Source organism: Lepisosteus platostomus, chromosome 13, assembly GCF_059453375.1.
Source record: "Lepisosteus platostomus isolate fLepPlt1 chromosome 13, fLepPlt1.hap1, whole genome shotgun sequence".
In the NCBI taxonomy this organism is placed as follows: Eukaryota; Metazoa; Chordata; class Actinopteri; order Semionotiformes; family Lepisosteidae; genus Lepisosteus; species Lepisosteus platostomus.
The window spans coordinates 40,026,103-40,053,899 of record NC_142623.1 but is presented as its reverse complement, the minus strand read 5'-3'; the positions used below and the strand labels follow the sequence as shown (position 1 = coordinate 40,053,899).

At 35.1% G+C, this 27,797-nt stretch overlaps 1 long non-coding RNA gene across 2 annotated transcripts; it reads right to left on the bottom strand.

The window, feature by feature from the left end:
* Positions 1 to 22: 22 nt before the first annotated feature.
* LOC148650608 (uncharacterized) lies at positions 23 to 27,284 on the bottom strand. 2 transcript variants are annotated; one of them, XR_015926165.1, is made up of 4 exons: positions 27,077 to 27,284; positions 18,698 to 18,780; positions 1,011 to 1,104; positions 23 to 571 (listed from the first exon to the last, which is right to left on the bottom strand). It is a non-coding gene; the product is annotated as an uncharacterized LOC148650608 (long non-coding RNA). The 2 variants fall into 2 exon arrangements; XR_015926166.1 differs by lacking the exon at positions 18,698 to 18,780.
* Positions 27,285 to 27,797: the final 513 nt, after the last annotated feature.

Sequence of the window (27,797 nt, the reverse complement as noted above, 5' to 3'; positions counted from 1 at the left end):
TGTACATAAAATGTATATTAAATGAAATGTATTTCCTTTCATTTATTTTGTTGTACACTGCTGCAGCAAGTGACAGGAAGCAGCTTGGATTGGACACAAAGCATTATAAAGCCTAAAATACAACAGGGCACATGGGAAAAAGGAAGAACAAGCAAATCATGTGGTTAAACACAGAGCATTACAAAAGATGAAAATCCACATTAAGTCCTCCCAGGAGAGTGGGTTGTCTAACTCTGAACAAGCTTCCCTTATGATGGAAGACACAAAACTACTGGATGATACAAATACTCAACAGCCAAAAGGTTACAACTGTTCGGTTTTACAATTCAGACAACGGAGATGAGGCTACCAAAAATGTGAATTTTTTGTTGCTTCAGTTGTAATTATGTACCTCCTTCTTCCAGATTAAATATTCAATATGAACTTTAAATGATGAACCAATTCTATATTTTACTGGTTTGTTGATACCCTCATTATTATTATTGGATGCCTTTGTTAGTGAATGCCTTCATTTTTGGGGGGAGTCAGATGATTCTCGTCACTTTGTAGGGGGGCTGAGTAGCGTCACACCCTGAAAAAGGAGGATACAATTGTATTATCTCAGGATCCAAAGCACCTTAGATGCCATTTTCAACAACACAAACCAGCACAAACCAATGAGACCAGTTTGGTTCTCCTGCACTGTTCTTTGGGGGAGTTAATCCCCAAAGAAATAATCTACTACTACTTGGGTACGAAAGTAGCACAAATACGAACGGAGCACTAACGAATGTGGTGGGTGTCATTGTTTTCTTCTGTTTGCAGGGGTGCCAATTTCATGGGGCTCAGTAAATAAAGATTGATCATAAATCATTCACTACCTGAGATAGGTATAGGTATTGAGAATTCATAGAGCAGTAATTTGAAGACAAGGACCAAAGTCAGTGCATATCCATCTGGAGTAAATGTTTTGAATAACTCTTTGAAAAACCCATCCTTATTTTTTTGGCTAAATTTATTTATTTATTCACCTTTGTAGCGTTCTTTACATTCCAGTTCACTAAACCAAAATGTCATTGTTTCACTGCCATTCCTTTCTTCTTTCATAACCTTTGAAGTGTACCCCTTTGTTAAAAAAGAAAAAAAAACAAAACTTGGTTTCGTTCATGCATATGTATAAAAAATAAAAGACAATGCTATGAATACTTCTTAAAGATTTTAAAGTTTTCATTCCATGTTGCATGCGTTGTAGCCTCAATAATCTGTTATGAATATATGATGTTCTGTTTTTTTTACATTTCAAAAGGATGCTTTGTAGCCTCAATAATCTGTTCTGAATATATGATGTCCTGTTTTTTTTAAATTTCAAAAGGATTCTTGTTTGAAACTAAAAATAAAAGGTTCTTTTTGAGAGAATATCAAGTGTATGTCATGTTTTTTTTCTTCTCATTTTCACACAAATGTTGAGGCTTCTATGAGACTGATGCCAGACATTGTCCACCACTGAGTGCAGATTATCCATTATCTTACAGTCACTTTTTATGGATTCGACTTTCTTAAACAGTGTTTTATGGAATGTACTAAGTTAGTTTTGGAAGAACACATTTCTGTTTTCATTTTTGAATGAGGGTTCCTGATGTACTATAGTGATGAACCCTTGATATAGAAATTATGTCTTCTATAACATATATAAATTTAATTTCCTGTGAAATACATCCTTCAGCTTTAAGTTTGCTTAACATATTGCTTCTTTTTCCTGATTTTTATCCCTTGGCTTTCCATACTCTTTTAAAAAGCAGTTCAATTAATTTAGAATAAAGTAATAGTTCACAATGAGGTGAAATTTTGATAAGGTCAGGGGCATCAATACCATGCAATGTTCTAAAACCTTGCTCACTCATTATTTTTTAAAGCAAACTGAGAAGACATGGTGCAAAAATAGAGACAACACAAGGCTGATTAATTAAAATGGACAGAGTTCTGACAAATATATTAAATGATTAGTCAAATAACAAATTGGCTTTTAATGGCCTGCCATCCAGAATTTTAAAACCTTTTTTAGTTGTGTGTGCCTTCAAGCTGTCTTTTCAAAATAATGAAAACAGTGATGTTTTGTATCCCTAACTTTCTCAGATGTTCTAAAATAAGCTACCTACTACTTTCCAAACTGATCTGTTTGAGAAGTATCATTTCATGCTGGTGGAAAATCAGTAAACCCAATTGATGGAAAATCTGAATGCAGATGTTTGGGTTCAAAGTGTGAATATTTTAGCTTGATGTCAATGAACAAGAGTGTAATTTATACACAGATCTATACCTAGTAATGCCTATATTTTATACTTGTTTCATATTAATCTTTTTAGCAGTCCAAACATAAATCAACAAGTTAGAGATGCCTTAAACACAGCAAAAATAATAAATTAATTGCCTGCAGATGAAAATGTCCGACCACCAATTAAATGGTGCACATTTGTTTTCTGAAGTTCTTTAGTTTGATCGTCACCAGTCAATGAGTATCCGGAAAGTAATTCACAATTGCCAATAAACATTAAAACAAGTATTTTCTATGCTCTTCCAAAGGCTCAAACCTTTAAATTAAACAATAAACTCCAAGCAATTCCATTCTCCTCCGAAAAGGTGTTGATTTTGCTTTAAAATGAGCATATACAGTTAAGTAAGTAAAAGTTAAGTACAGTTTATTATTTTTCCATTAAGCACTTTAAGATGCTTCAATAAACATAGAGAATTTGCTGGACTTTTTGACGTCCGACATGAACAAAACAATATTGAAACTTGAACAGAATAAGTGATGCCAGAAAAGTGAAACAAATAGTGAAAACTAAAGTCACGGTTGGATTCAAGGGTCTGAAATTGCCCCTCTACCGTGAGAACACTAACAAGAAAAACTATTTTTCTTTCACAAGGCTAAAAAAAGGCTGGCTTCGCCAGCAAAATACTGTAACACAATACACAGCTCCCTTTCATTATCTATCTCAGAAAACATACAAATTGTTCTCTGTTCAACAGCCCCTCATTACTCACAAAATGCTATTATACAGTATACCCTACAAAGGCCCAGCCCTTTCTACTATGAATAATGGAATAGGTTAAAAATGAAATCACTGCCCTTTGGGCTCACAATTGTCATAAACTAATTAGGAATGTAACACAGTAATAATAACAATCATACTTACTGTATATGAAGTACAGTTATTTTGCCATTTTTATAAAATGCACTTGTAATGGCTGTCTAGGTCTTACAATACAGTACATTACATATGACATAAAAATGGATTGAAGTTAATTAATTATTAAGTCGATTAAGATGAATTTATAGAAACATCGTGGGTGGTTGAAGGGAGTTATTTATTTCTGCTTGTTTTTGACGTTCCACACCAACAGGCTCTAAGAGCTCAACAGAACCAAGGTTGGGAGTATTTCCTGTTGAGATGTTGCAATCTTCATCAAGAAAATGTCATTTCAAGTGTCTATATTTCTCCTATACCAGTTTGAGTCAATGTTAAGAAAATGTCACTTTTTTATTAGATGAAAATTAAATCACGGTGTTTAGATTGCCCACAAAAGCACTACATTCGAAAAAGATAAAAATAATAATAAACTTTATTTTACATACAGTAGCACCTTTAAAGGTGGCTTCTCAAAGCGCTTTACAGAATGACAACAACAATAAATAAAAAGAATACACAAGATAAAACACAATGACAATACACAGAGGAGACCGAGTATGGTGGTACAAGAAAAGCAGAGGGGTGAAGAATGGAACCAGTTAAGTAAAGGCTTTTCTAAAGAAGATGGTTTTGAGTCTGGATTTGAAGGAGTTTAGAGAAGGTGACTCTCTGATATCCTTGGGCAGAAAGTTCCAGAGCTTGGGGGCATAACAGGAGAAGGCCCTGTCACCCATACAATGCAAACGGGCTTGGGGGACAGTAAGGAGAGCAGAATTAGAAGAGCGAAGGTTGCGAGGTGGGGAGTAGAGCGATAATAGTTCAGACAGGTACTGAGGTGCCAAGCCATGCAGAGCCTTATAGGTGAGCATGAGGATTTTAAAGTCTACACGGAATTTGACCGGAAGCCAGTCTGTGATAACACAATGGGCAGCCTTTAAGAGTATTTGTGTAAACTGCCCCTTTATTAGATCATCTCATTTGAGGCACCGACAATGGCCTAATATTTACATGTCAGATGTTAATCTGACATCAGATTTACATGTCAGATCTGACATCAGATGTAAATCAGATGACATCAGAGAACTGCAATAATTTTTAACTTGCGCTAGAACACCACTAGAGAAAAAAGTAGAAACAACACAGACACAGGGGAATACACTGGAAAGGAAAGGTAGATTATAAAGAAAAGAGTAACTTCTCCAAAAGAGCAGAATCTGTACAGGTAACCTGAGTACTAAAAGTAGACTTTGTCATAGGCTGCTGTATTGTATTTGTTGGAAATACTGATTCCTTATTTGTGTTATCCTTCAGGCTAAAACATATCTTTCATTGCTTGGTGATGCATATTGAATAAATAATAGGTTCACAGTTGTTTAGACTTACTTTTAGACAGTTATTTAGTACTGAAAAGGATATTTTATATGATAATCAGATACAGGCTCCTCCGCTCTTTTTTCCTACAGTATATGGTTCAAGGGGGGTGCTGTTTTCTGTGTCTGTAGAAGGTAGGAATGTGACTCACAGATCTGTAAAGATGTGTATGTACCAGGGTACAGTGCACTGAGCAGGTTTCAGAAGTGATGTCACATACAGTACCTCTGAAATCCAGACAATATATATATTTTAGACCACTGGATTATTGCAAAAAGTAATGGAAGAGAACAAGTGAATAAGTAACCAACTTCATGGTTTCATGGTATTGCTAATATACAGTACATACTGCAAATTAAAAATGCACTATGTGAAAATCTAAAACAAAGCGAGATCGTATAAATTGCAACAAGATACATTCCAGAAAGCATTTTTGCTCTATACAATTTACTACTCCTTTTTATCCCTGCAAGAGTTCATTATTGATTCTGAAATATGTTTCATTGTGTGAATCATTCAGTTAAACATTAAACATTTTGTACTGCATCAAAATTCAATACTTTTCAACAAAACCTGATGCCTTGATTAACTCCTGGGCTCATTCATTAATTACAATTTACAATCCTGGTACTTGATTTGGTTTGCCAGAGACATCCCACTTCTACAGTTGGCACGAAGTTTACAATTAGCATACGGGTCCAAGTTTTGATTTAATGTGGGCACTGGTTTGTGCTCTAACTAACAGTTATACAACTGGCAATCACTAAATTAGCAACATATTAGCAACAATTCAGCCACATATTCAAATTTAGGATATATACACTAAAAGAGAAATATTTTCGTCAGTTTGTTAGGAGTTATTAAATTAAGAACCACAAACTATCTCAGTTGTAGATACCAATCCTACCATGTACTGTACAGAGGTTGTAGAAAGGATGGACACCCCTTTGTCCTCTACTAAATTTTGCTGTGTTACAACCTTAGAACTGCAACACGTTTGCAACATGATTAACAAAACATACTTAACATTTTAATGGGGCATAATCATTTTACTTGTAAAAGAATTTTATAAAAAATAGAAAACTGAAAAATCCAACTTGGACAAGTATTCACCCCCCTGCGACCTTCAGCATTTAATATTTAGTTTCAGCAATTACAAGTCTTTTGTGTATTGTAACCAGATTTTCACATCTTGCAAGTTTAATTTTAGCCCCCTCTTTGCTCCAGCTGTTGCAGGGTAATAGAGGGAGTGGTGGTGTATAGCAATCTCCCGTTCCTGCCACAGATTTCCTATTTAAGACTGAACTTTGACTGGGCCACTCAAGGACTTCCACTTCCTCCTTTTAAAGCCACTCAAGTGTTGCTTTGGCTTTGTGTTTAGGGTCATTGTCCTGTTAAATATGAATCTTGGTCCAAGTTCAGGTCCTTTGCAGACTGTTTCAGCTTTTGCTCCAGGATCTACAGTACATATACTTTGCTCCATCCAATCTTCCCTGTATTGTGACAAGTTCACCGGTCCCTGATGATGAAAAGAAAACCCGCAACATCACACTACCAGCGCCATGCTTCAATGTGGGGATGCTGTTTCGTGAGTGATGAGCAATGCTCTTCTTTTGCTGAACGTAACATTTGGCATTAAGGGCAAAAAGCTTAATTTTTGTCTCATTAGTCCACAACAGTTTTTTCTATAACATTTCAGAAGCTCCTTCATGCTCTTTTGAATATTCATGATAAGACTGTTTCTCTTGTGAACATTTTTCAACATGGCTTCCTTCTTTCCACTCTACCATACAGCCCAGATTTACAGCCCAGAGTACTTGAACTATCGTTGACTCACACACAGTTTCTCCCATCTCATGAAGTATGATATGTCAATTATGAGACATTGTATAGATACAGTAGAGTTCAAAATGTGAAAAAAAAGATGTGAGACTATCAAGTTTCCCAGTTGTAACACAACAATAACTATTGATTCCAAGTTCTTTCTTGGTTATCCTTAGAAAGACTAATACGATCTATACACTGCAGTTAATGAAGTAGAATATTTACAGAGAATATACAGTAGCATCCAATTTACCAATGTAATATAAATACAGGTAATATAAATACAGTATATTGGTAATATGGTATACAGTATCTCTTTTTTATTGTAAGTTTCCTAAAACCTTTTTGTGTCCTATAAGATGTTTTTACATTTAACTTTTTTTTAGCATACAGCACCACTCTTGTCTGCCCTTTGAATTTTCCTATAAGACAGATTCCTCTCTTTTTCCTTTCACGTTACAGTCTTTTACTGCTGTTACATCAATTTAGGAATGTGAGGACACATTGGAAAATGTAACTGCATTTTCACTGTTCTTTTTGTGAATGTCTTGAGTCATTATTCAGGTATTACATACTGTATTAATCTTTAAAATATATATATATATTGTAATTATCAGGAGTTATGAGTCCTAATGTCCTCACCCTTTATGTTGTATTCGCTGTCTCTCTTCTTCTGAATCTTTCAGACAAAAGAAAGGAGGAATCTAAGGAGAGCTTTTTTCTATGAATAACTGAAGCAACTTTCTTATGATTCCTTGTGTCCACATGCTGTGTTTACTGAAGAACTAAACCTTAAAACAAATGTGTTCATCTTTTAGGCATTCAGGCAATTAAAGTCTTTCCTTAGGAGTTAATGTTGTACGATATATACATATAAAGTGTTCAAAGAAATGGAACGATAGCCCAACAGTGCAAATAAAATTTCTTTGGCTTGACTATTAAGACAGAATGAGATGGATTAATGCTTGTATCACTTGATTTAAGATGCTAACCTCCACTCTCATAAGATGCTTGCTATAATTTAAGAACAGTGACAAGACTATTTTTCCACCCAACCATATTTTTGATAATATAAGCACAAGCCCTTCTGGTGACTCTGATATTGTGCATGTAAAATAGACAGATATATTTTCAAATTTGTCCAAACAAAATGTTTCTTTAATTCCATAATAGACTACTTACAAAGCTTAATATTTTTTAACATTTCATTTTCCTTTTTTTAGAGGGACAAAATGAACTTTGCTGAAAAAAATAGCTTGGCATCACCAGTTCTGTGGAAAATTACTTTTAGGAAAGTATTTTATTACAATTACAAGTTGCTTGTGTAAATAATAAGTTTTAAAGAAAAAAAAGAAAAGGTAAAAGGTAAGAGATTTTTTAAGATCTTAGCTATGGTGAACCATTTTGTGTGTATAAATAACACATTCCTTTTAACTCCTAATTAATTTCCTTCATCGTCTTATTAATTGAAAAATTACTCTCTCGCATGTGGACCTGCAAAATTGTAATGGATTATTTTTTTAAGATAACTTTCCCCAACACCATACATGGCCTTAGTGAAACATCAGTCTAGAAAATTGATTTTTCCTTAGTTTTGTCCCTTAGAGAAAATTGAGTACAGCAAGCCAGACAAAACCAACTAATGTTCAATTTTAGTGTTTTCCCAAACTATAAAAGGTTGCATGGATTCAACTGTAACATCTTGGTGACTGAAGGTATTTTATATTGGCCTTACATGACTAAAAAACATCATAAAATGCTTCACAAGAATAAAACAGACAAAACAAAAAATTGGCATAGAAATAATAAAAACACATCAAGTAGTAAAAGCCAAGGCATAAAAATGGGTTTTTACAATTTTGATTTAAAAGTGTTAATGGTGTCAAAACAGTAAAAGGCAAGACATATACTGTATACAGTGTAAGTGTGTTTTCGATTTTGATTTAAAAGTGCTAATGGTGTCACTCTCCCTCATGTTCTTTGTAAGATTGTTTCATATCCCTTTGGCAAACCAGCAGAATGCTCGGTCATAGAACGATTGATGCTTAATTATACAGTAGGTGTAAAGTCCAAAAAGCACAGTAGAGTTAGAGGATCAAATACTGTGTGGAGGGTTATAAGTTGAGGGTATTTTTTTATTTAGCCTTAAAGGTCAGGAGCAGAATTTTGAATTTGACATGAACTTGAATGGGCGTCAAGACAGTGATGCTTAAATGCTGGGATATGTTCAAAAGATATTGAAATGGTTATAATTTGATTGATAAAACCAGGTTATGGTTTCTGTTTTGGTTTCCACATATCTCTAATTCGGCATTCTGTAACAGTTATTTTGTCGATATGTGAAAAATTGGGTCACAGGAGGTCTTGGGCGAAAACTCCTCACGTTACTGTAGTTTTTGATCGCAGTATTAGGTTGGGGAGTAGTAGGCCTTGACTCTTACTATTCCACCACAGGTGTTTAGTCTAGCTAACCCTGAATTACTGCAGTAATTTTCACACCCTAGGCCAGTTAAGGATCAATTCAGTAATCAATATATTGGGAGGATCAAAGCATCATCTTCATCATTCTTATTATTAAATGTCAATGGCAGGATAATACTTAGGTGTAGAAAATGTCCCTCTATAAATGTCAGTTAAGAACATAAGAAAAGTTACAACCAGGAGGAGGCTATTGAGCCCATATTGTATAGTCCATTTGTATCATACCAATTATACATCTAAGGCATTAAAGCTCTTTAGGTTTTAATAGTTCATTAAGATCAGAGACAATTTAATTAAATATTACACAGAATTGTGTATTCTTGAGGCAATAGGGCTATGACTAGTACAACAATAGGTCTAACCTCCAGGTCCTCTTCAGTAATGTTAAACAAAAATGATACTAATGACCTTTATCATTTTTATCATCACATCTTAGTACAAGAGCCATAATTAAATGCTTGCTTTAAATTATAATATTAAGGCAACAACAGACACTCATCCCTAGCCCTCATTATCTTTTTAAATCACACAAAAATTACTAGAATTGACCAAACTGCATAAATCAGTCATTTTAATGCTATACATTATGAATATACAGCAGTTAATTGTGGGTGTACAGTATGACTTTATAAACCGTAATGCAGACAAATGAAGATATTTATTAATGTCTTGTTTGGAAGATGTAATTAACCATACTAGAGGCACAATCAGTTCACAAGCTCATTGGAGTATGAGTGTACTTCGACATTGTAAAAGAAAACTGTTTCAGTCATTTACTTTTTACTGGCCTTGTATTGTCCCAGCTATCTGCCCTAATGGAAATGCATGTCTCCAAACAAAAAGAGAAGGTAATTACTCGATTTTGAGCACAAAAGAATAAATTATCATAAATTAGTTTCCTGCAAAGGGAGTTGTTAGGTATTCATGTCTTAGCAATGTAGTTCAAAGAACATTATTCCGTAATTAAAGAAACAAAGTGAATGACACTCTTGTTATAAGCTTGCTATATAAAAGGCAAAAAGTTTGGTCTGAATTTGTAATGCAATGCTAGAATCGGAATCATGGTTTTAATTGTATTTTGTATTTTATTTGTTTTTTTGTCCCACCGTATTTTGAATGGACTGATTTCAGGAATGAGTTTATAGTAATACCTATTACTTGTTCCTTTGCAGCCTACGCATGCTGACGCAGCTACCCACCTGAACTACTACTGATTTCAGGAATGATTTCAACTTAGAAGAGAACAAAACATGTGCACACCTATTTATATTTCTGAAATACTTATTTTAAGTATGTTTTTTTTAACATAAATAAAAACATAATAAAATGAGAAATAAGAAAATGAGAACAATACACAACCATCTTTTCCCCAGCTATCAGTGGAACCACTCTATGAGCTTCTATAGAAGGACTCCTAAGATGAAGACAGATGTGTGCACACCTACTTTTAATGAATTCATATTTACACATTTTGTACTATATCAAAATTCAATAGACTTTTCAACAAAACCTGATGCCTTGATTAACTCTTGGGCTCATTCATTAATTACCTTTTGTTACCTTTTGAAATCTGCTTTCTTAGTACGTTGATGATTGCTGTCTTGATTGATGATTGCTGTCAACATGTTAATATTGTAACAGCAGTCAACATTCCATAGATCTTGAAATCCTAACCGGACACATCCGATAGATAGATACTTCATTGAATTAAATAAAGTGTTTTAAGAAGATAGATTATTGAAGGAAATATATTACCTAGAGGTTTTACAAATTGTTTTGATTATTTTAGACTCATATTGTGTGGTTTGAGGAACATTTGAAATCTGATGACTGGAGAGCCTCAGAGACAGATTGCAGAACTGTTCAATTGAAACCCCAGCTAGGGTTAGGTTTAGCATTCCCACAGTACTTAGACATGTTTTACACTCAGTGCTTAATTTTTGGGCCCAAATCATTGCACCATTTAGTAACTGGATCCCAAACGTGGGTGGGATTAAACATGGCAAGAAAACGTGTTCGACTGAGTAAACTCTTTCAAGTGTGTCATTTGAAGTGTGACTAGAAGTATAAATGTTATCAACATGTAATGGTTCTTTTAACCCTAAACCTACAGTACATTGGCCTAAATTGCATTGTCTTTGAAATACCATATTGTCAGCATTTGTCAACTGATTGAAGACTTGCCAAAAGAAGATTATTGAAAATGTTTTGATAATTTCAGATCTCATTTTGATTGGTTTGAGAGCATTGCAAATCTGAAGACTGGAGGGTTTCAGAGAAAGGTTGCAGAACTGTCCAGTTGAAACCCCAGTTAGAGTTAGGGTTCACATTCCCACACTCTTAGTCATTTTTTACACAAAATGATCGATTATTGGGTCCAAATCAGTTTAAGGACATGTTATGATGTGCTCCTACTGTATGTACAATGATTAATAATAATTTATATTTATAATGAGAAGTATTTTGTGACAATACATAAAGTATGACATTTTTGAGAATGCCACATCAGCACTAACAATCTGCTGCCAGTTTGACAGCTGTTACTTACTGTATAGTCACATTAACAGTTACCGTAAGTAAACTGAAGGAAAATCACAATCAGTTCACTGGAGTGAGCAACCTCCCATTAGAGGACCATGAACTTCTGCCCTGTTCTTTCCTGCTTCAATTTAGGAAATAGAAATGGACTTGAAGTCAACATGCTGCTCTGGACTTTTTTACTATGAGATTAAAGTAACCTAGAATTTTATCTAATTTCTGAATATTACATTATAACATTTTTTATCCTTTCATGTTCTTACCGCTACAGCATATCTCATATAGGGTTAAGGGGGAAACAGAGTCTATCCCGAAAAGCAACGGGCATTAGGCAGGATAAAGCCTGGCCATCCGTCACAGGATGGTAATACAGATAAGCACACACCCACGCCAGCGCCAGTTTGATAAAAGCCAATTAAGGTACCAGCATGGCTTTGGACTGTTGGAGGAGGACCTGGAGGAAACCCATGTTAACCTGGCAATAATACATAGACTCCACACAGATAGCACCCCAGGTCTGGAATCAAACCCAGGGCCCTGGCGTTGCAAGCACTAACCATTGCACAGACATTAATCAGCCACAAACCCAAAACAGAACCATGATTTCCAGATTTTAGATCAGACATGCAATGCAATCTTAAATTTCAAGTTCAAGTTTATTGTCATTATACTCATATATAGGTATATGGTATAACGAAATGTTATTTAGCTAGCTCTCAAACGATAAGTAGTACAAAAAAACAACATTACTGTATACAGTATACAATAATTGTATAATAAAAGAAAGACAGAGACAACGGGCAGTATGCAAAACAACAACAGGCAATGTGCAAAAAACATACATCAACAGAATGAAATAAAGGATAGAAAATTATGGGGAGTGAGCTTTTTCACATATGAGGTAGAGGTTGATTTCAATGTGTGTTTGAGTTTTTGGTAAGAAAGAAGACACTGTGAGGTTCAGATCACAGGTGAGAGAGGCTGGGAGGTTAATAGTTTCATAGTGCGGGGGAACAGTAAAAACTGTCTCTGAGTCTGGTAGTCCGGGCCCGAATTTTCCAGATGGTAGAGGGTCATACAGTCTGTAGCTGGAGTGTGTGGGGTCTTTGATGATGCTTAAAGCTTTCCTCAAGCACCGTCTGTCATAAATGTCCTGTATGGTAGGAGGGTAACCCCAGTGATGGACTGGGCAGTTTTCACCACCCGCTGTAGGGCTCTGCTGTCAGCAATACTGCAGTTGCCATACAACACTTTGATGCAACATGTCAGTGTGCTTTCTGTAGTGCATCTGTAAAAGTTAGTGAGGATCTGGGGACATAGGAAGCAAAGCAAATTTTCCAAAAGAGGGTACCACACTATGTTTACAGTGTTTAAATGTCATCTTCTGTCACCTCTTCCAGTAACTGTCTACAGTGAGGATTTATGTTTGTTTCTTAATTTGTTGTCTCAACTTGAGTAATACGTTTGTTGGGATGGTTTTGGGTCCAGGGAATAGAATACTTAGCAGTACAAATATCTGTATTTTTCTAAATTAATCCCCAGCAGATATTTGAAGTCATTTATAGGTTAATAGCTTTCTCCATACAGATTGAACCATAGGAAGTAAGCAACAGTAGAACAACTTTATTCCAAATGTGGAAATGAAATCTTGTTCCACCTATAAACAATGGTGATTCACACTATGTGACAAATGATTAAAAAATAGAAGTTCTGTTGAACATGTGCATATGCCACTAAACACTGTGTGCTTAAATCTTAAACAATGTAATAATTCATTTTTGTTTTTTAAGCTCCAGTTTAAATCACATTTAAATCACATTTTCACATTTTCACTCAATCACACAACAACCATTAAGTAAAAGGCCTAATAAAAGCCTACTTTCTCATTAATTATAGTGTCTGTTCTGTCTGGTTTGTGGTTGTTTTTGAGATAATACCACCAGCTTCCAATTGAGATTAGACCAAAGGGAACTGAGTAGAACCTCTCTAGGGAGTTTTCTGTGGCAGCAACAAATTGGGCTGAGTTTAATCAAGCTTTCTTTAAATGACTGTGCTGAGCACCAATTTCCTTCTGCAGGTTACTAATCTCTGAATGGTGCATGGTCAGATTGAGAATGACACTATAAGAAGACTACATTAAAAGCAGTCCGGAAAATCTTACACTGGCCAGGACAGTGATAGATACAGTAGTCTGACAGATCATAAATCAGAAGGCAAAGAGATGGTAAAGCAATGTTATTTTAAAAACCCTGAAAAGACATTGGACAAGTAACTTCAGCATATTGACTCTCGGTACACACAAAATGTATTCTATCTTGTGTAGCAAAAGGTCTGAATTGGAAAGCTACTGATAAGGTCTGTGTATACTTGTATATAGTGATGTGTTAATTCATGCTGAACTTGAAACATTTCTTGCCCTGTTTCTCTCTGCCTTTCTTAACAAAGAAAATGTGATGCACCAAAACAAAAATAAAATTGTGACACTAACAGTTAGGAGAGAAAAAAGTTAGGTTGTTATTTATGGCAAGCAACATGTGGAATTTTGTTCTGGGGGCTATTCTGAAATTGACAAAGTTTCCAAACATTGATAATGAAAGCCTTTACTTGTAATTCTTTATCAACTACTCCATGCATTGCATTCAAAAATTGTATTTAGAATTTAGAAGAAAGGGAAACACAAAAGAAATGGCATCACCAACACATGTGCAATGTATTGAAAGCCTATCTTTATGATAGGTCACTGGTCAACAGGCATACATACAGTACAGTACTGTATTTCATTACCAAACATTCATGGATTCCTATCTGCACTCTTACAGGACGTAAGCTACTATGCATTTTTCATATTAAACAAAACATTATGTTACAAATGGGGTGTTACAAAACTGGTGAAAATCAGGAATTGACCGAGCGGTTTAGTCAATCAGTGAAATCATTATTCATAACCCCCAACTTGTAAGTGATTTTTATACCCAAGTGGCTGGTACAATTAGAGGCACATGAATTCTTGAGAGAAGTAATAATCAACACGGCTTTGTTGAGAGGAGTAATAATCCAGGCTCACTTGGCTGAAAACAAATATTAATTACAATAAACTACTGTACATAAGACACAAAACATATAACACACCATGTTACATTATATTGTTACAAATGGGGCTGGACAGATATTTTAAAACAATGACACAACACACAGCAAAACATGTTACATTATGTACAGTATTTACAGACAAGGTGTTTCAGAGGCCTAACATCCTGGTCACCCAGAAAACCCCAGACTGCTATTAAGAACTAAACTCTTAATGTGACTACAGAGGCCACACAAGAGATGAGCTGCCTTCTAATTAAATAAAAGGTAACCTGCAGGTAAATCTCTCTCTTTGCACCCTGGATCCCAGCCTATATCCCTTATATGCAGCCTATATCCCTTTCCATAAAATGCACCCTAACCAGGAAAGACATTTCTAACTGAGGAACTGTACCAGGAAAACCAAGTTCCTTAAAAACACAGAATAGCAGGCTCTCTCTAACAAGGTTCAAATACTTAGCTCCAGCCAGGTTTTGTTTGGATGATCATGAAGTAGGGGCTCTCGCCTGGCGCAAGCTTCAAGTCCCAACTCCTCTGGACTGCTCTCTCTTCTCCCTGCTTCTCCTTGCTTCTTCCTCCTGTCTCTCCTCTCTCCCCTGTGCTCTTAAGGTGAGCTTATACTGTGTCTTTCTGCCCTTCTCCTTTGCAAACATTAATCCACAATTTGCCTAGGTATACTAAGATAAACTTTCCTATTGTTTCTGCTCAAGGGATCTCCAAGACTGCAGCCAAGGCTGTTACAATTATCTGCACATTCTGAGCCTAAGGAATTAAAAGTTAGTTGTGCATTCAGCCAAAGGTGATGTCAAAGGTCAAACTCAAGGACATCCCAATCAATTGACTTCACTTAAGCACATTATACTGTATCAGACAGGTCTGTACTACTCTATTAACATTAATGAGATTATTATGTTTTACTTCATACATATGCAAATATATACTGTACAGATTGACATTAAATTAAATTTGATTGGCTTCCAGTAGCCATGTTTTTTGCAGTTATTTGCCTGCATTATGTGACCAATCAACTGCCCTTGAATTTGTCTTACAGTATATCTGTGGCATATTGTTGGCCCAGGTTTCATGTGTCATCTAAAAGAGGTTAAAAAATTGTCACAATTTCACGAAACATCCAATATGGGTGCCAAACCATGTAACCCATGCCCTTTATTTTTGTGCTTCATTAACTTCCTATTGGCCCATACAATCATGTGAAGTTTGAAGTGCTGCAAAATACAGTAAGATATGACTAAAATTGTTTCTCAAATACTGTTACATAATATGTAATCCAATGGTGCATAATTCATGCTTAAAGATCAGTGCAGTAACTGTTCCTTAAATATTCTTAATTTATTTTCCTAGAAATTTACTTTTTTTCTTGAACAAAGAAAATCAATACCAGCCTTTTATTAAAATAATGGTTTTCTGCTACTACTAACTACTCTGACTGTGTTTCATTCTTTTCTGTGGAATCAAAAAAGGAAATATTAATTAAAATTGACCATATCTTTGAAGAAAATGCCAAGTCAGGCTAAAAAAAAGCACTTAATTCTAAGATTTACTGATAAAAAATAATTGCAAAATTAATTGACACTCTCAAAGAAACTGTTCTTACACTGACTAAATATAAAATATATTTTGTATTGTAGATATTTTTTTTCAGAGGAATGAAATGCTGTCCAAGAGTTATATCCATTATAGGCATAATCAGAATTTGAGCAATAATAAAGACCAACAAAATGCTTAGATGATATTAAAAATGTAGAATTGAAATTATATAATTCATTAATGAGAACTTGCTTAGATCACTGTTGAGATTTGGTCACTGTTACAAAAGAAAGATTCTGTTCTTAGCACAGAGGAGAATGACCAGGTCTCTTCCTGGCCTAAACAGAATGTCAAATTTCAGACAGACTAAAGGAATGGAATCTTTATATTCTGGAGCAGAGAATATTGTGCTAGAATTTGATTCGGTTATTCAAAAACTTAAAAGGCTTGGCCAAGGAAACTTTTTTAAGATCAGAAACAATACAAAGAACCAGGAACACAACTGAAAAATATGTTTAGAGTTAAGACGGAATACACATTTTTACAAACTGGATTGTGGAAGACGTGTTTGAAGCTGAATCCTATAAAAGGGAATCAATAGAATTCTTAGAACCTTCTTACCTAGAACCTTAGAATTCTTAGAACCCTTTTAGAACATTACATGTAGGTTGCTAGAAATCAAACAAACAAGATGTGACTCCTCTGGTATTTCTAATTTCAACATTCCTGTGTTATGTTCTGATTTTAAAAATACTGTCTTATGTTTCTGTTTGGTTTTGGATTAACTCCTATGAATTAGTAGTGTTATGCACACATTTGTGTCATAGGTTAATATTGTAGAAACTGAAAAGTTGCCAATATTATGAAAACATGTATTTCAGAAACTAATTTAATTGTTATTTCAAATTAGTTTCTTAAAACAAAGTTACCATTTGATCATATTTAGAAAAGTGATTGGCAGAAACAAAGAAATGTTTTCATGTCTTTTTTTCACTGCCTAATGTGCTGTACCTCTAATAATTATATTGTGATTAAGGAACATGTGTCACAATGTTGTCTGTGCTGTCTTTTAACAAATGCAAACATCCTGTATTACACAGTTATTATAACTGAGAGACATTTTGTACTGTATGTCACAACTTTACAGTTCATTTCTTTCTTGATGAATCAAATATTGAGCTCCGCAAGCTGTCAGTTTTACTTCTATGTGGGTATCCATTGAGTTCTTTGGGGCAAAGCTAAACCTTAGAAATATAAAGACACCTTTTGTCTTTCCACAGTTTACATTATTCATACCAAGAAATGAATATCAAGAAAATACCAAGGTAACTTCCTTCAGTCTGGGTAATTTATGAAAGACATGTTTGTAACAAATTGCATGTGTTCTGTTCTCAGCCTTAATGCACTCACCTTTAACTCTTACTTGTGTGCTCAGGTCCTTGTTTCACAACTAGTCCAGGAGTCTGGGATAACTTTCTCAGGATTTTACTGAAGATACTTGAGTTGTATGTTCTAAAAATATTACAGAATCTCTTCCTTTAGTGTATTGTCTTCCAACATACCTTTAATTTCTAATATGTCTAATGATTGAAGACAAACCTGTGCCTTTTTCTACTCCTTAAACAACTCTCAACAAATAAAAATACCTATTCTTTTGTATTTCAAAACGTATACAATACTTTTCAAGGTTTCTGTATTTCAAGACTTTTCCATGTGTGTTCCATGCCCAATTTTGACTGCTTGTATATGCCCTGGGGTTGTTTAAACTCATTTATTGTCCAGGAAGAACATAATGAATAAAACATGACTTAAACATTAAAGGGGAAAAACAAAGAAACAACACACTGAACAGAATTTTAATACTCTAATTCATTCCTTCTCTCTTCTAACAATTGTATTCCCTCTGCTACTGATTCTCTCCCTCAGCAGACAGCAGTACAGTGAAGCTTCGTTCTTGCAGTACTGTATATGTAATCATCACAATTAGGCATCTGAATGAAAAAATATTTCACAGAATAAAAGTGATACAATAGGGGGTTATTATTTCTTTTATGTCGTTTCTACAATACCTAACAAATTACTAATAACACATTTGTGAATATCTTTGGAACAAAATCCCTGAATTGTAATGTGCTAACGACTCAGAGACATCAGATATATCATCAATTATTTTCAGCTATTAAATGATAAAGAGTTTTAATAACACTAAAACACAGTCCCGATAATGTGTGATTGTGCGAAGCTTGGCAAATCTTTGCTTAACAAGAACGAATTTACATCAATAAGATTAAAACAACTGTACACGCTATTTAATTTGGGTCATCCTTTAAATTTTGAATAGGCAGAGAAGAAGCAAGTCTAGCAGTGTTCATTAAAAGCATGCTATACGTGCAAGAATCTTTTCTTCACGAGTGTATGCTTTTAAATTATTTGAGTTTTGTGCAGAATGTTTAATTATTTAGAAAATTGAGTACGGCCTATAATGTATGTAAATACAAAAGCTTTTTCCATTATTATCATAGTGTAGTCCATTCTTTGATTACTTGCATTGGTTTTATTTAAGAAATTGAATTAATTTACATTCTTATTGACTTAGGATGTTATTTCAGGGCAATACAAAGCATTACATTTTTCTCTGGTGTTCTCACTTGCTGTGTGAAGAATAATATCTATTTACATACTTTAAATAGATGATTAATCTCCAGTGGCTGACTGTTGTCATTCCAGTATTACCCAGTCTCTGGTCCAACAGATCAATGGGATCCTATTGCAAAACACAACAGGATAACAATGGCATAACATCATGGCGACATCTGTGATTCCTGCATGGCCTCAATTCACTATATTTCAACTGGAAAATGTAAAATAGTAATTGAAAAAGAAACCTCTCTTGGATATAAAGAGACCAGTGCAACTTAGAAGGCTTTATGGTCATATCACTTCCTCACTCTCAGAAATACAGGTTTATACTGTAAGTAAAGCCCCTCAGTGTAAACTGCATAGATTCATTTCTGAATTAAAAGAAAGCTGGTGTTATGGGTGAATTATTTTTATTCAGGAATTTTGGATAATAGCCCTTTAAACGTACAGTATTTGAATGCTTTAGAAGAAAAAAAACTAAGTTGAGAAAATAAAATCAGAAGCCTGTGAGTTGGAAAATACCATGCAAAATTGAAAACGCATCCTAACACTGCTCTCAAATTGTATGACCTTTCACAGAAGAAGCTGCTTATGTAGGACCAAATTAATATACAGCTGCATTATCAACTCTTGCTTGCCAAGGAATGTACTTAGAGGTGCATTTATTCTAATGCAAAAGAATTAGAGAAAAACATTTATGTTTGATGCTGATATGAATGTAGACTGTTGGAAGTAATGTGTCATAGCCATCATGTAGCTGCACCAGTAATTCCTCAATATATGAGATAGTTTGTCTTGTATTAGATTACTTAATTACTGTATGTGCCAAAAATCCAGTCTCTCTCTCTCTCAATTAATTATTTTACATATTGTGTCAGTGATGTTTTGGTAAACACATGATGATTAATAAGGTCTTTTCCTGTCACTGGGTATCTGAAACTGGGTAATCCAGTTACCTTTCCTTAAGGGGGCAGTTATGGAAATTAACAAGGATATTCTATTACAATCATTGCAATTTAAATACCAATTATTCTTCATGCCAGAAACAAAGAACAAAAATTAAAATTTTGACTTAGGGCATCAGCGCATTTATGAATTTACCATAATTAGTAAACCGATTGTAAAAAAGCCTTTCGTTTTGGAAAAAAATAAACTGTTTTCTTTTCAAGGCCTTCTGCAATTTAAAAAAAATGTAAATTCTATGCAGTATGTATCTTTTATGTTGACAAGAGAATACGTACCTCCAATTATGTGATGTGCTATCCAGTTTAAAATAGAAAAATACATGAGTATTTTTTTGTATCTTAAAAGCCTAAAACGCTAAAGCCAAGATTTTCATAAAGTCAGTCTGTGGGCCATGAAAAAGACTTCGAACCAATAAGTGAAACCTTTTTTTCACCTCTTTGTAAGCTATATAACACAACCAGTTACTTTATTAACTGTTTATGGTAATAATAGTCTAGAAATATTCACCAAATACATGACTCTCCATGCTTTAGCATTCAAAGTGTAATATTCTACTATTTGGTATGTCACATTTACTGCTGGATCTCAGTCTCCGAATTCCAAGTTGTTCACTTTTTTCTAGGTGAATGGCATAGTCCTGCAACTGAAATGGAATGGAGCAAATTGCTGTAAATGATTATTTTGAGATAAGATATAAAGCAACATTTTAATTTCTATTGCCTTTTCAGTGGATGAATCTTTACAGAGGACATTTTAGTGGGACAGAAAAACTATAGTGTTTACACTGCAATTTGAACCTTTCAGAGATCTAATCGAACAAAAAAAAAATGATACTGAATTTTTTATCAGAGGACCACAAAATAAGACTTATTTCAACTCTATCAGACAAAGATACAGTACACATACATACATAATACATTGTTTAAAAAGTATAATATTGCTTTATTGGACATTGGAAGTTGGAAATAATTTCTCAGCTTATGCTATAGTTATGTAAAAGGAAAGGTGTCAGTATTTAAATGATAGTCATTTCTGACACCAGCACAAACAGTCCATTAAAATGTTTAAAAGATTAATACATCTAACAGGTCAGGGAATATCAAGACTGATTATGTCTCTTCTTCAGTTTTATATGGACAGTCTGGTATTTGACAAATAAACAATATCTTAAAATCGAGGTTTTATGAAATACAACTAACACATAAGGCACAAGGCACACTAAGCAAAATGTCTAGACTGCCCCAGGACAAATCACTCCATCCAGCTTCACACATTCCACCTTCATACAAACTGAACCCAATGGACTTTTTAGGATCATTAGTGAAACACAAACTTGAATCAGTTATTGTTAGTTGTTCACAATAACTAACCTAACACACTCAGAAGCCATATCACCATACCAGCCCATCCAGCCAGCAGCCATATCACCCTGTATCTCACAACTGACAACCCACTGAAGCTCAGCAGGTGTGAGTCTGGTCAGTACCTGGATGGGAGACTCCTGGGAAAAACTAAGGGTGCTGTTGGAAGAGGTGTTAAATGCGCAGGTAGGGGCCTTCACCCTGTGGTCTGTGTGGGCCCTAATGCCCCAGTATAGTGACAGTGCACTCGTTCTTTGGATGAGATGTAAAACCAAGGTTGTGACTTTCTGTGGTCGTTAAATATCACAGGGTGTTTCTTGAGAAGAGAAGAGGTGTTACCCTGGCATCCTGACCAAATTTCCTTGGTCCAATTTCCTGACCATTGGCCTTTACCAATCAAGGCTTCCTAATGTAATAATAATAATAATGTAATTAATCTATCAATTGGTTTCATCCCTCTGTTCTCCTCCCCACTGATAGCTGAAGTGTGGTGAGCACACTGTGTGCACTATGGCTGCCACTGCATCATCCATGTGCATACAGCATATTGGTGGTGGAGGAGTGAAGTCCCTATTACATGTAAAGAACTTTGAGTGGAGTGTCCAGAAAAGAGCTACTGTATATAAATGTAGGGAATTATTATTATTAGAAGAAGACAAAGCTTGATTGGATGAAAGTAAGTTTTTTTTATAAAATACATTATCATCCATTGGTAAGCCCACACTCTAAACTGTTGCTAAATGTAGACAGCCTTTAATAGATATACTGTATAAGAACACACCCAAATACAAAAAATTCTCATAGGTTTTAAAGGGGAATTAAATGTTTGCACAGATATGCAATATACAGCTCTTATTCCTCAATGTAAGTAGATTAAAGTCTGAGTCTCTTCAGTAACCAATACTTCTAGTTTTTGGTTTGAAAATTATCTGAGGCACCAGTACAGAAACAATGTGCCCAAAACATACAGTACTCTATATGCCTGTTACAGACAATTTAGACATGACTGATGCACTAAAGATGATGTAAGGAAAAGAGTAAATTAATTTACGGTATACTAATCTACCAATCTTCTATGAGACCATTCTTGTATTGATCAAAGTCCATCAGTGTTCTCAGCCTAACAGATTTCTTTAGGGTGAACAGAGAACTCAAGTTTTCAAAAAGAAAGAAACACAAGATGTATTCACTTGTTTAATTCAGCTCCAATAATCAGACAGTTCAAAATGCAGCTTATTTTTTTGTATACATGATAATGTAACTCAAACATTCTTTTAAACTTCCAGTCTTTTTTTAATCTGAAGTAACGCAAGTCACCTCAGACATACTGTACATAACAGAAGACACAAGTGGGAACTATGCAAAAGTACATTTAAGACAAATGGAGGCACTTCTTTATACAATAGAGAATGGAAATCTGGAAAAAGCCCTCTAGCCACATCATGGAAGTTAACTCCCTGGTTTCTCTCAAGGACAGGATCCTCAGATCAATCACTTACAAGCAACCAAACAGGCTAGACATCCAAGAATATAGCAAGCAAACGGTAAAAAAAAACCATGTCACTTATAACGAAGACAAATTCACAAGATTCTTTTCATCAAAATGAAAAAGTATTTTTGTACAAGTCTCACTGACATTTTGTTGAAAAACACAAAATATTGAAAAAGACACAAATTCATAATAATGAGTAACATTTGTCATCATCCGGCAGTCTTTCCCAGCTTATTTCTAGAAAGTACAGTATCTGTGGTATAAATGAAACATTCTCGTCTTGAAAGAAAGTTTAATTGCAATGAAGTTACTTGTGCTGCAACGAAATTAAGACAGGCTGAAACCACAGAAAAATAGCAGAAAATAAGGTCCCAGAGCTTGATTAAAATGGGACCATGCAGTCAGGTTGCCATTAAACACTACAAGCAGATTGGTTTCTATAGTACCTAGAGACTCTTCCCTGACTATCTGTCACGCCCTCTGCAGCCATAGGGCACTCCTACTCTGTCCTGTCCCTAGTTTCCTGTGCTTTGCTGTCCTTCTGGTGTCTCTGTCTCTGGGGCTATATATTTCCGGGTCACTGATTCACCTTCGCTCAGCATTGACATTCGGATGTCCTGAGACCCCCCTAGCACCAAGTCCCCCCACGTCCGCTGCCTGAGGGCAATGGTTTCTCTACGACTCCTGAACAGCTGAGCCCGGGCTAATCCCCCATTCCGCCGCCACGCATATGGGTCTTTTCCTGCTCTCCTGCCTCTCCACTGTTTGTTCCTTCCGACATCCGAGACACTATCGCCATTGGATCTCCACATTAATTGGACTTTTGTTGTACATAGGTTTCATATTGTTTGGAATATCTGTGCCACACTTGAAGACATCACTAAAAAAGACTTGACTTCATTGCTGGAGGGTCTGCCTGGGTGACGTACAGTATGACAGCATCCACCACACTAATAGCACAAACACAAACGTTATCTTCTGTTGATATAGGCCAGCATGTTGATTGCTTTTTTTTATTTTCACTAGGCTTGACATTCAACAGGTTAAAGCACCTCATCACCCGTGCCCTGTTAACTCTCTCACTAATGAGGCTCTTTAGTACTCAGAAACAAGAAAAGGTTAATTCACCTCTGCTTGCTCCTTTACAGCATACGTGTTGATGCAGCTTCTTACTTCTACTAAGTGAGCACCTATGCAATGGTCAAAGTCACTTGAGTGCTTCCTGGTCAGTCATGAGAGATCAATTAATCAAAGTGATGCCAAAGACATTTAATCAATTTAATCTAAAAATCTATAACAGTCTGTTAAAAAATAAGATGATATTAAATGCGCAGAGTGCACTTTAATGCTCAGTATATACTGTATGTGCATGTACTCAATCAGAACTCCTCAGTGTTACTAAGGCAGCCGGTCTTCTATTTACAGTAGATACATGCTGTATATGGATTTTGAATTGTTTCTTATGAAATGAAATAAAATAGGAATTCTGATGAGAACTAAAAAAGTATTCTAAATGTTAATGTGTTCAAATGCCAGGCTTGAGATGTGCAACTCTCACAACACATTGCCGCAGCATTTACTACTTTGTATTTTTCAGATGTCAACCTAAAAAGAACACAGGGTGGAGACACAATGCTTTGCAAATGTATAGTTGTCATAACATGAAAAAACATAACACTTTTAAACATGAATGTTGACAATGTGAACAGGATTGTATTTGTTGCTCTTTGGTATCTAGAGCCACATTGAGGACTATATTAAAGGCTTATCTCGCAGGTCAGTCATAGTTCAAATACTTGTCATTCCATTATTATCTCATTCTGCTCCAACCCCATTCTTTAGCTCTTAGATTAATTAACTAATTAATGAATTAATTGATGGACACGATTAGGGTGTTAGTTAACAGAAAGCTGTTAACTACAACGTGAAGGGCTTTGATTATTTTGATTAACTATTAGTGGACAAGGTTATAAGGGATTTGAATTCACCTTGGGTAGACTGCCTCTTTTTGCTTACTGTGAAAAATGTAGGCATCAGGATCATCGCTCTTTTACTTATCAAATGAACACATCACAAAGGTGGCGCATAAGAATCACAAGGAGACACAAGCAAGTGAAACAGCTTTCACTTTATGGACAGTGAATTAAGCAATGAAACAAGTGTGATTCAATGTCAGTGCTAGTTTTCATTTTGCTATTGGTAAAGTTTTGTAATTGTCTGAACATCTACTTTTAGGAATAAAGCCACTGGGCACAATATTTATTTATTTTTTAAAAAAAGTAATATTATACATGACCTTCTCTTTCCAACTCAGTGTCATTACAGTAAAGTACCAGCTGTGATAAGTAACTCATTAAGGATATTCTGCACTGCCTTCAAGGCTCTCTAAAGACCTTTATGCCATTTTGCTACTGTACACGCAACACTGATCAAATGCTTTGGAGCCAAAACAAATTATTTAAAAAGTAAATAAAATTTGAAGAGTACTGCTAGATAACAAGGTCAGTGTACACAAAGACTCCTGGACATACTGTATGTAGCAGGCAAGCAAGAGTTCATATTTAAGAGAGATGGCAAATTATAGCTTTAGAGACTAGGAGTGTAACTTTATAGATCTGACCTGAAGGAGTGAATGCTCTACCTGGTTTGTGCTTGTTAGTGCAGTCAGACATTCAGGGTGAACTAATGGAGCTCTTGGCTCATATTCACAGATGTGTCCAAATTCTCTTCCAAATACGGTGACAACATGTCAGTATTAGCAATTATTGATGAAACAGTATTTTAAGACCTATGCGGAGTAAACTTCCTTAAAATGTGCTCTTTGTTTTCTATTTAAGTTTCAGTTTTACATGAATGTTTCTTCACGTTTTCCACTCTAGAATAATACATTTGTTGGTTTGAAGAAAAATTCTGAAAGGTGTAAGAAATTGTCTTTCTGAATTTCTCCTTTTTTCATGAATTACACTATACATCTAAGTCATTCAATGCCAGATAAAGGATTTTTTAAGATATTAGATATTATTAATATTTAAGATATTAGAATTATTACTAAGTCAGATAGTTTATGGTATAGGTTTATACTGTACTGTAGGTATTTCTAGCCAGAATGTTAATACCGTACAAGCCCTCTGTTTATATAAGGTTTAATATCATATTTGTTTGTGTTTCAGTAAGGTTTTTTCAAGGTTTTGCTTAGAATGCGCTTAATATTTTGTTTTATTTCATTTGTAAAAGCTATCCATGCATATTTTAAGTACTTTTTAAGTTATCATGGTTTTGAATTTTAAAACTTTCTGTATGTGAATTTTTTGTCATTAGATCTGAAGAATTTTAAACTTCCACACATAGCAAAACCTATTTAAATATGGGGGGAAATGTGTAGAACAATAGAAATGAGCTTGCATATTAAAAACAAACACACAAAGCATAACATCAGAGGGTAGATATTTTAATTTTTAACAGATTAGAAAAATGATATATACTGTATTTTATATATTTGTAATTAAGGCAATTGAGTGCTTTTAAGTTTAAGATCACATCTGCCGATCTTTTCCTATGACTTATACTGTATATTTCCTTACACATTTTTAAGCACAGTTGTATGTTTGTAGTTCCATCCAAAAGTATTACTATTTTCCTTCTTGTTTTTGACTTTACAGTATAAATCAAATTATTCTTGTAGCATAATACTGATCATTCATCCATTGTTGTTAAAAAGCATTGCACAGGAGTGTGCACCACATCACCTTACATACTGGGTAACTGTACTTGACAGCTGCTAAAGATGTATCACTTTTTAATGTTACAGTATGTAATAAGTCTTTGATTATACTAAACTTGATACAGCTGATAGTTTTTTGTTCTAAATATATTTTAAAATCACTGTGAGCATTATTTTACACAGAGTAGTTTAGAAGAATTTTATTTATGATTCAGTTGTGGAACAATAGGGGAATGAGCATTCCGAATTGCAAGAATAGTTTTTTCAAAGCCCAGAGATAGGATAAGCTTAAGGTCAAGAGTGCTGCTCATAGTTTTTAAAATAAATGCTTTGTACTAAGGGACCAATTAAGGATTATGTTGTTAAAAGATGTTAATCAAGAAGGATAATTCTTTCTGTGCAATCTGAGAGACTACCAATAAGGAAGAAAGATATGCAGAAAGGGTTGTAAAGACACCATCCTAGGCAATTAATTCAAGACATGGATATAGATCTGCTGATGCAGTCTACATTCTGAATGACAGAAGGAGATCCAAGTCAAGATTCATACAGCTAAAGGATGATACAGTAGTGTTTGGATTTGCAAAAACTTTTAAATGCTCTTAGAATACAAAACAGTTCTTAAGTAGTGTACATCTCTGATAAAGATCTAGACAAGAACAAACAAAAAGTATATCTAGTTTAGATAACATATTGCTAGATTTCTGAAGTAATTTAATTTTGATGAGCTGGTGGTGTTTTATGGTTCCAGAAACAAGTGACCAAAGGGGACGACATGATCATAGCATTAAATAAAACAAAAGAACTTAATTCGTTTATATTGCATTTCCTGTTTTTTTATTCTGGTTCTGGTAACAATAGCATTCCCAAGTGTGCATACCTGAGTCAGCCTTTCTGGATGTTCTCTTCAGTGTCACTCTCCACAAACCTGCAGAGCACTTTTCAGTGTTGCAAAGGAACAGGTAATGGATTTATTCCATGCTGAAAAGAAAAGAAAGGAAACACAATTTTTTGGCTGTGCAGCCTTCTTCAAGTGCGAGAAAGACTGGGTAGACAGCAAAGATTAAATAGCACAGGAGAAAGCTGGAAAAGTGGAGGGGGAGGGAGAGGGGAGAGGCAGAGAGGCCACTCAGGAAGTGCAAAGTGGAGAGGGGTGGAGAAGGGTGTGAAGTCAAACCTTGCATGAGAATAGCGAAGATTGCATGAACATAAGTCTATCATTGAGAGTAGGGGGGAGGTGCGAAACTAGGTTTAGGATGAGTTTAATTTCATTTGTCTTTCTGCTGTGGGAGTTTGAGAACAGAGACAGAGATCAGTGTGATCATGGCAGTCTGAGGTGAAATGAGAAACTATGGGCTTGGAGAAATCTTTAATCTTCAAAGTCCTAACATGTTCTCTGAAGTGGTTTCCTAGTATCCTTCTGGTTTCCTCAATGTAGCAGCTGGGCAGTTTTTGCAAGAGATACAGTAGAGGTTGCTGGAGATACAAGATGTCGTCTGGGTGATCCGGAATTGACCTGTGGGGATCTGAATCAACGTGTTGTTAGATACAGTATGTATTTGCAGGTGATGCAGCAAGTTCTGCTGCAGGGGAAGGTGCCT